Source organism: Chanodichthys erythropterus, chromosome 4, assembly GCF_024489055.1.
Source record: "Chanodichthys erythropterus isolate Z2021 chromosome 4, ASM2448905v1, whole genome shotgun sequence".
In the NCBI taxonomy this organism is placed as follows: Eukaryota; Metazoa; Chordata; class Actinopteri; order Cypriniformes; family Xenocyprididae; genus Chanodichthys; species Chanodichthys erythropterus.
The window spans coordinates 16106810-16116557 of record NC_090224.1 but is presented as its reverse complement, the minus strand read 5'-3'; the positions used below and the strand labels follow the sequence as shown (position 1 = coordinate 16116557).

Genomic DNA, 9748 nt, shown 5'->3' with positions numbered 1-9748 from the left:
TGGAGATATTCTACTGTCAGCTGTGTTTTTGGGACATGTGTGCACGCAGCAATCTGTTCAAATAAATACACGCCACAGACAAAGCACGTGTGAAACAGGCCTAATTCCAGATGTTGCTTGACCAAACAATCGATAAACAACATTTCTAATTACACAACCTGTTGGATAGATGGCACTGCCGTTGTGTTAATGCCCACAAACTGCTCTGTGTGGCTGCCAAACCCCATCCAGATCACAGAATACTCATTGGTGGCAGGACCTAATCCCACTAATCAGAAGCTAGACAGGAACAAACAGCCGCTGTGGGACATACCTCTCCCTTGGCGTCAATGACAAGACACAGGTCTATCATCCTTGATTTCCCTGATCTTTATGGGAGAGCAATGTCTAGACAGGAAACAGAATTGGGTGGCTTGAAATCATGCACATGGCTTGGGAACACATAGGAATTAATGAGTCTGTGTGTCAAGAATTATAATTATGGTCAGTCTGACCTCTGTACTCTTGACAAATTCAGAGTGAAAGACTTTCCATTTAGCATGAATATCACCTGATTAATATTGTTCAGGCTGTTCTGTCACCAATCTGCTGTTTTTCTATGGAAGCTTATTTCTGCCTCAAGAGTTCACATTAAGAGAAAAATAGATGAGAGGTGAAAAATTAAGTCACAATTTTGAGAAATAAATCTATAACCCTTGTGCAACCTTATGGACATTTTTGTCCATTTCATATTTGTTTTTTTTTTTGTTATAAGTGTGCCTTTGTTAATGCCAACTACATTAATTTTAGCTCAGATGTTTATTTTTATTGGAATTTTAATATTTTACCCTCATTTCCTTCAAAAAATCAATTTTACCCTCCGTACAAAAAATACTCACACTCAGGACAAAAATGTCCACATTGCATTTTTTTAACCCAGGGCCATTTGACTATAAAATTATACAATATTTGCAAATAGGCATTCATTCTATCGGCAAGGCTTCAAATTTTACATTTTTACCATTTACTAGATTGCGCTATATTTTCAAATTTGGCATTTAAAATAAATACTCGCTTTATTTGTGTTTTCTACTTTTGAGTATTATAGTCTATTATAGAGTCAATTGGAAAAATAATGCAGCTATAATTGTGTGGGTATGTTGGTAAGGATGTCAGAGTGTAGTTTGCATGTGTTTACTGAAAATTTTATGTGTGTAATTAGTTTGAAAGAAATTATATTGTACTGGCAATCAAAAATACCACTCCATGTATGAGTCACACCCTTGGCAGGGTCATAGGGCCATGTGAAAACTATGAAAAAGGTCAAAGAAGGTTAATGAGCTTTGAGGTTTTTCTTTTTCACCCAAACACGCATCTTAACCCTTGATTGCACTTTTTCACTTGTTATTGTTTTTGTACGGAGATAAAAGGTGCGCTTGAATTTGAAGTAGAAGTTCAGAAGCCCCCAAACACGTTGTTTTAGTTTTCACCACAAGAAAATTCTGATTGTTTAGTCTGGTAGATTTTATACAAAGTTTGAGTTCACACAGCTGTTTTCACAGCCAAACCAATATGTGGTGCTTGAGGGGTTGATCATTTCATTGTTTGCAAGATGAAGAGAAGTTACTCAGCAGAAGAAGCTCTGAAGCTAGTGTTGCCCAATGACAGTGAGCACACAGGTGCATTAGATGCTGAGGATGAAGAGTTGAGCTCAGAGGATGACGTTGAGTTTGAGCTGGAGTCTGTCTCCTCTGATAGCTCTTGTTCTTCTGATGAAAGCACTGAGAGTGAGCACATGGAGGATACAGCACATTCTCAGTGGAATTCAAAAAATGGCCAGATTGTTTGATCATTTTCCGAGCCACCATGTCCCACCGTAAATTCAGGCTCCTGAGCTCCACCCTGAGGTTTGATGACAAGCTGACACTACCTGCATGTCAGAGGGTCGACAAGCTGGCTGCATTTGAAGAAGGCTGATCTGGAAGAAGTGGACAGATCGCCTTCCTATGCTGTTCAACCCAGGCCAGGATGTCTGTGTGGATGAGCAACTGGTCCCTTTCAGAGGCCAATGTGGATTTTGCCAGTACATCCTTAGCAAGCCTGCCAAGTACGGTATAAAAGTTTGGGTCACTTGTGACGTCAAAACATCCTCTGCATGGAAGATGCAAATATACACAGGGAAGTCTCCTGGAACTCCTGCAGAGGTGAACCAGGGAAAAAGGATTGTCCTGGACATGACAGAGGGGCTCCAGGGAAATACTGTGACCTGCGACCATTTTTTCACTTCTTATGCACTGGCTGAAGAACTTCTAAAGAGGAAGATGGCCCTAGTTGGTACAATTCAGAAGAACAAGCTAGAGCTTCCCCCACAGCTGCTGGAGACAAGGCACTACTGTCCTCCCTCTTTGTTTTCACAAAGACACACACAGCGGTTTCCTATGTACCCAAACGTGGGAAGAATGTGCTGCTCCTTAGCACCAGACATCGAGAGCCGGCTGTGAGTGACACAGAAAAAAAGAAGCCAGTGATCATCATAGACTACAACCGCTGCAAAGGAGGTGTTGACAACCTGGACAAGGTATGTGCCATTATCATCAGTTCCACACACATTTATTCTTAACGCATATTGTTTTGATTATTCAATAACAGAGGAATTTTTTTTTTTTTCTTTTCATTTTTTCTTTTGAAGGTTGTTGGCACCTACAGCTGTACGAGAAGAACATGTCGGTGGCCAGTGGTTCTCTTCTACAACCTTGTTGATGTCTCAACCTTCAACTCTTTTGTACTGTGGACAGCGGTGGACCCCTCCTGGAACCAGGGCAAAACATTCAGACGGCGGCTGTTTCTCGAGGAACTGGGGAAGATGTTGGAAATGCCACAAATATCATGAAGACAGCGGATCCCCCGCTAACTTTCTGCCTCCAACATGGTGGAGGATCAACAGCAGGAAAACCCAAACACCCGCAAGAGAAAGTTCTGCAAGTTCTGCGCTGACAAAAAGAAAAAAAGTTGCCTCCATCTGCAAGAAGTCCATAAACTGACATACTGCACCTCCTGCTGTGAGTGAATTCCCTCTCACTCAGTTCATCATCTCTATTCATATTCATGTTCATATACCTGTGGTTTCTTTACTCTGTGTTCTTGGGTTTTGAACAATAAATCTTGTTTTTAAAATTCTGAAAATGAATGAATGTTTCGTAAGTATGAATAGAAGAGATGCTGATAAAAAAAAGTCAGTGAAAGTGGAAAAAAAATATGAATATGAAATATACAGTGCCCCCCACAAATATTGGCACCCTTAGTAAATATGAGCAAAGGTGGCTGTGAAAAAAAATCAGCATTGTTTATCTTTTTGATCTTTTATTCAAAAAATTCACAAAATTCTAACCTTTCATTGAAGGAAAAGAATTGAAAATGGGGGGGAAAAGCTCATTATGAAATAAATGTTTTTCTCCAATACATGTTTGCCACAATTATTGGTATCCCTAGAAATTCTTCTGAGTAAAATATCTCTGAAGTATATTCCCATTCACATTTACATTTTTTAGCACACCAGGGTGACTAGGAGCATGAAATTGTGCAGCCATGACTTCCTGTTCCACAGCAGTACAAATATGTGTAAACACAAAGGACAAATCCCCTTAATCATTCATCACAATGAGTAAAAACAAATAATATAGTTCTGATGTGTAGCAAAAGATCATTGAGCTTCACAAAATAGAAAATGGATAAGAAAAGAGCTAACACATTGAAAATCCCCATTTCCACCATCAGGGAAATAATTAAGAAGTTTCAATCAACTAAAGATGTTACAAATCTGCCTGGAAGAGGACGTGTGTCTAAATCGTCCTAATGCGCAGTGAGGAGGAAAGTTTGAGTAGCCAAAGACTCTTCAAGGATCACAGCTGGAGAATTGCAGAAATTAGTTGAGTCTTGAGTCTCAGAAAGCCTAAAAAAATTACCAAACAGCACCTACCTTCTTTACATATTCAGTTGTCAGACAAGACTGGAACTTCAAATGGGACCGGCTTCTTTGGTCAGATGAAACTAAAAATAGCTTTTTGGCAGCAAACCAACCAGATGGGTTTGGTGCACACATGGATAAAAAGTATCCCATGTTTTTTTTTTTTTTTTTCATAAAAAAACAACTATGGCATTATGTAAACGAACCAGCATTTAAAGGGTTACAGTTCTTAAAATTAATGAATGTTTGGTATCTATGGATAGAACAGATGCTGGTTAAAAAAATGACATCAGTGAAAGTGGAAAAATTATTAATAAATCATATTTCTATGACAGTTTTTTGGCATGGACATTTTTGTCCATTTTGCACCTATGTGTAACTTTTTTTAGATGCAGAAGGGATAAATGTGATATATAAAATCAGTGTCATGATTTAAAACAACTGTGTTCTATTTTAATATATTTTAAAACATATTTTTTCCTGTGACGTCAAAGCTGAATTTTCAGAATCAGTGTCACATGATCCTTAAAAAAATCATTCTAATATGCTGATTTGCTGCTCTAGAAACATTTCTTATTATCATCAATGCTGTAAACAGTGTCTTCACATTTTTGTGGAAACTGATGCATTTTATTCAGGATTATTTGATAAATTTATGTAAAAAAAAATGTAAAAGAACAGCATTTGACATAAATATTTGTATTTCTAAGTAACATTGTCACTTTTGATCAATTATTAATTTTTTTCTTTTGTTGAAAAAAACAACAACAACTTACTAACCTCAAAAAGAGGTGTACCTGTAACCTTGTTCAATGGTGGTCTCAGGCTTTCATAATCTTGTCTTTCTAAGTCTACTTCAATTGATCGGAAATAAATGGGCATGCATTTATATAACTAATTTTCCACCACAATGAAACAATGTGAATTTATCTCTTCAACAAACATTCCCAATTCAATTCTTTGTATAGCACTTTCAAAACTGTGAAATGAAAGACTACCCAGGTGATCCAGTGAATGTATCGTAAAGAAATGCTGTATAATTTAATGCATAAGATGCAATTCATATTGTCCTGTCACATACTACACAACCCCTTCATTGGGCTCACAGTGTTTTGCACTTTTTTTTTTAATCCCTGTTCCTCTTATTGAAATGTGCGCTATGTTTTTCAGTGCTTCAGCCCAGGCTACATATTGTGGCTCTTGTGAGGTACCACTATTTATTTACTAAGAGAGAAATATGGTGCAGTAATATGTATTCCTTTATTAATTTATATATGGTGAGTAATTAAAAAAAAGCTGTAGTTCTCCCAAATAAGACATATGGAATCAAGGAGCTATAGCAAAAAAGGACATTATTCTCATTCTAAAAAGCTCTTTCAATAAAAAAAAAAAAAAAAAAAAAAAAATCTCTACATCTTAACACATAAATATCCCATATGGGCAATAATAAAAGCCCTAGTTGTAGCAGCCAGATTGACACTAATAGAATTAAAAGGATACCCATGACAATGGATTTAGTGGTCTGTACATTTCTGTTTGCTTTCTTGGTCCAAAATTGATTAAATATATATCCAGTACCTACCAGTAAATAGATTACTGTGAAAAGGCCTAAAGAGCTGCAGGTTTTTGTCCATAAATCCAAGTGTATCAGACTAACATCGGGCTGGTTACATACATCAATGGTTGAAATAATCATCTATTGGTCTTAGGGGGTCTTAATGAGTTCAGAAAGTGGATTTTCAATTGCATTTCATGTGTCTATTTTGATACTCCTGGTGGACAGAAACAAATTCAGATTATTGTCTTTGGGAACCTAGAGAAATTGGTGATCCTGCTCCACTTAGAAAGCTTGATTATCTCCTTAACATACAACAGGGAATTCACTAAGATTTCAGTAGGAATTGCACCTGCTGATATCGACGTTTATTTAATTTCAGGCAGGTTACTGTGTGGACTACCTCAATCTAACATATTAATGCTGGGACTGACCAACACTGCAATCTAGGCACCTGAATCTCTGTAAAATGCTCTTTTAAATGTCAAAAGTGTCTTTTAATATTCTTCTCCATCATTTGATGAATAACTGATTGATATACACAATCAATACGACATGCAAACAAATGTCTTTCTTAAAATTACATTTACCACGTGCTTTCAGTGGGTGTTAATATTGCAATATTTATTGCACCAGGCAAATATTACAGAGTGATATTCTGTGAATAAGGAGAAATCTATAATAAACCTAATTTGCATAGAAAAGAAGCACTGAAAAGAATGACAATAGCTTAAAAGGGTATTTTACCATTGGCAAAATGAGCTTTTAATAAAACTTGGCTGCGTATACAGTAAAAAATAGTTTTTTAATCATATTTTTTAAAATCAATGTTACCTGACTAGAGAAAACAGAAGGGAAAAGGCTGTTGTCTTCCCTTTTGCCAAATAGGTAGGATGTTGCTGTCCAAGGCCGCAGACCAGATCAAATACTGCCTTGCTTTAGATATACCTCTTAGCAAACTTTTAGTCATAATGGTGTCGACTTGTATTGTTCCTGAGTGCAGGAATTCAAAGAATAAACGTTTAGCGGGAGTGAGCTATTTTTGGTTTCCAGTGAAGGATCAGCTGCAAAGAATCGTAAATATGAAGAGAACGCGTGACAGAAAATCTGAAAAAACCTCAGTGTTTGCAACATTTCAAACTGGATGACAACGAACACAGTGTTGAAAAAAAACCGAAAGAAACCACCCCAGTAAGCTCCGCCCAACCAGCCAAAGCAAAATGCCGTAGCGTACAAGAAAGCTGCTGCCAAAGTGTTTTATTTTAACCATAATACTGTTTAAAGAGTGCAATACAATTTTCAGTGATAAACCCACTCAATAACTGTTCTGTTAATAACCCTCAGTTGATCTGACAGTGGTGGGCGGGAATACAAAATTGCGGAAGTATATGTAGATTTCTCACGGAGAATGAGTAAACATTGTTCATTTACATATATTACCAACATTATAACAATACAAAGCAGGTTGAAAATCTGCGAAGTTGCACTTTTAATTCAAAGTGCAGTGCACTTGGGCTGCCTTTACACTTCAAGTCATTTTTTGGCCAGTGTGTTTGACTTTAGACGCTCCTGGTATCCGATATCTGTGTTTACATTACTTCCTGCCCCAAAATGATTGTCGTTGATAATTGTACATGCACATAGTAGATCCTCGGGTTTTGAATGGCCGTGCTATTAAAATTATTTATCTATATTTCATCGAGTGGCCATGATTAGCCTACCTGTCAGAATGAATAAGTTAACAGCTGTGAGTGTCATGGATGTATTGTAGCGCGAATTCTGACTGAACGGATATAGACCGGAAAATAAAGGTAATTTGCGTTTGATTTTTTTATTTTATCAACAGTTAGTTTTAGAGTTTTTTTAAAAAATGAATTCGAGGGAGCAAGGAGAGAGAGAGTAGCTACAATTAAGCTTTTGGATTATACCAAAAACAACAACAACACTGCAGTCTCTTAAATTAACCGGGCAGAGGTTGAAATTCAGCTGCTGAATGTATGTGTGAGTGCGCAATTTCTTTCTAGAAAAATAGATAACGTTAGACATATAAAGTTCCCACCTGAAGCTGCGAAGTTTTACTGCGAGTTCATACAAGCACGTCTGCTTCATAATACAACATTAAAGCTACCTTTTAATGAGCAAACTTGGCGCCCTCGCCTTGTGATGGCTTGGAATTCCAATGGGAATCGGATATGCGTGTTTAGTAGGTCGCATGTCCAGAGATCGGATATGTATCGGATTTAAAACCACATTTGGAAGTGGCTCAGATCGGATGCGAAAAAAATCGGATTTTTGTTTACACGTGTGCAACTAATTCCGATCTGTGTCAGATGTCAGCAAAAAGATTTACACACAAAAATGACAATTCTGTCATCATTTATTCACTCTCATGTCGTTCTAAAACCTGATGTGCTGTCTTCAGCAGAACACATAAGACACTTTATATAAATATATATATATATATATATATATATATATATATATATATATATATATATATATATATATATAAATATATATATATATATAGGCCTATATATACAATGAATGATATTATGGACAAATACAAATATTACACAATTTTTCAAGACATTGAACTTTGAACTAACATGGCCAGTTAATCCAAGCCATTGTAGTAGCAGAACATAATGCATTATAGTTTACAGTTACATAGTACAGTTTATTGAGATTTCACAGCCCAGATTTATTTTCTAAATAATGATAACTTGAGATCTGTCTGATTTTATTCTATTTTCACAGTACAAGTACTAAAAGAAAATATCTATAGTGAAGATCTAAAAAAAAAAATCTATTTGTGAGTGAAACTCTGAAATAAGTTCTGTGAATGTTTTTCCTGTTCAGCAATGCAGAAATAATAGAAGCGGCAGTATATACTTTCACTTTGATCATACTATGTGCCTCTGTGATGCTCATTACTAAAGCTTACAGACATGAGGGTCACTAATTGAGCCGTCTGGCAAGTGAAAGGACAATCATGTACATTTAAAATTTGGACTGCAGATCTGAAGTTTTTTACTTCAATGATACATGTGTCATTAACTCCACAATAAAGCTCATATACTCGGGTGCCTCTTCCCAGACTTCTGATACTGAATTTATTATTTCCACATATTATACAGATATGGCAAAGACTGTCGTCTGCCTTTGATTTTTCTAAAGGGAACTGAGCAAAGATTTGCACGTACACCAAAGTGGCTTTTCAAAGCTTCTTGCAAACAGGTTATTTTCTCCTAATTTACACCCTGTTGTGCAATCAATAACAAGTGGTCTACTGATGATTGGACTGAGAAGAGTGTTTATTAATTCTTAAGTTCAGACATCCCCTGTGCTGACGTCTCCAGCTTGTTAGCATCAAAAACACCAGTAGCATTCAGTAGCAGTAGCATTTCAGGTGGACAACTGTCATCTTTTATTCATAAAGCTTTTGTAGGTGAAGACATCTCAATATATTTTAAATTATTACAAGACTGACTAGTAAAGCTGCATAATATAATTTGGCTTGAACATTCGACTGAACAAGCTGGACTTGATTTCCCACATCATCTTTCAGTTCAGTTCGCTCTTCGGTGCTAAATAATTTAGCGCAAGGCAAGTGGCGCTACGAAAAAAGCACCCCCGATTTACTCCGGTCCACTGTGGTTTGTCAAATCAGCTCAGTTCTTTCCTTTAAAAGATCTAAATATAGTCTTCAGGGACATCAGAACATCTGCTGATGAAAAAAAAAGTTCAGTGACTTCTCTATTCGAGTATTTTAACACCGGCCGCCCTATATTTTGTAGTCAGTGAATTAAATATAGCCACAAATAGCCTTGTCAGTTACACTGTACAGCATTTGATCAAGACCTGGTTATGGCTGGTTTTGAGTTTAAAGAGAATCTCACAGCAGAATCTGACCCAGATTTGCAGAACGGGAGACTTTAGAAGTCCTTTATCCTGCTTGTCAATCAGTCAGTCAACCTCTCTTCTTCAGGCCTCCGGTGATCTCTTTTCTGTTTCCATCAGGTCCACTGTGCTGTGAAATCATTTAACCAATCAGCTCATTCTCTGGATCTCAGGTAATTGATTTATAAAGAAATGGTGTAAATTACACTTTTCCACCTCAGCCTTTTATGATTCTAGTTTGGACTAAAATTATTATAACACTTTCCATTAAGCTTGCATGTATGCAGCAAGGTTGTGCGCCATTCCGAATTGGGAATATACTGTTTGAATTTGAATTAAATTTGAAT

General features: G+C 36.7%; 1 pseudogene; it reads left to right on the top strand.

Annotated features, from left to right (window-relative positions):
• The first annotated feature begins 1591 nt into the window (after positions 1-1591).
• Positions 1592-2869, top strand: LOC137018867 (piggyBac transposable element-derived protein 4-like; annotated as a pseudogene).
• Positions 2870-9748: the final 6879 nt, after the last annotated feature.